Here is a 715-nt window from a genome sequence, read left to right as displayed (position 1 = left end):
ACCGAACACGCACATCGAGTTCCGGGACTCCTCCAGCCCTGCACTGGACAAAAACCTGGACATTGATCACCTCGTGTTTCATTATTTCCTACTTAACGGTGTACCATGACCACCAATAACGTGTTTAAAGTCGACAATGAATCATCTCAAAGTTATTGATGTTGTTGAGGGATTTGTATTTTATTGATCTCTTATAATGACTTTCGCAAAGCACTCCGTAGGGGTTATATGTTGTCCTAAAGCAAAAGTTAATGTTGCAGAGTGGTGAACATATACCCGTCAATCAACTTGATTCAGTCAATATTGTAGGCCACAGACTTATCATACAATGGCGATGCAGTTTGTTTCTTATTCTCTATAATTTATGTATGATAGGCAGACAGTGGGGAATGTTTTTATTTCAGGAAAAAATACGAGAACATTCGTCGATGCCTAGCGGTGAAAGAAAGTGATTTAAGTGGCAAGAACATCTTTGAAGAAGTCAAGCTCCCAAACACAACATGAAGCACGTCACCGCGGACAGAACGCGGAATGCCAAATTTACCCTGTGACCCAGACTCGTGTATCAGCAGACGCTTTTTTTCTGGCGACAAACGGACACTTATATATTCAAGACATTTAATCACTAGGGAAGTTTTGATCATACTCCGTTTGCAAGGTGTTGAACGTTTACGTGCCTTTAGCAGATTGCGGGCGGGCACACGCCAGAATAGGT

The sequence above is a fragment of the Haliotis rubra genome, unplaced genomic scaffold (genome assembly GCF_003918875.1).
Source record: "Haliotis rubra isolate DU_JTF1 unplaced genomic scaffold, ASM391887v1 Scf361, whole genome shotgun sequence".
Classification (NCBI taxonomy): domain Eukaryota; kingdom Metazoa; phylum Mollusca; class Gastropoda; order Lepetellida; family Haliotidae; genus Haliotis; species Haliotis rubra.
This window is presented reverse-complemented; position numbering follows the sequence as displayed.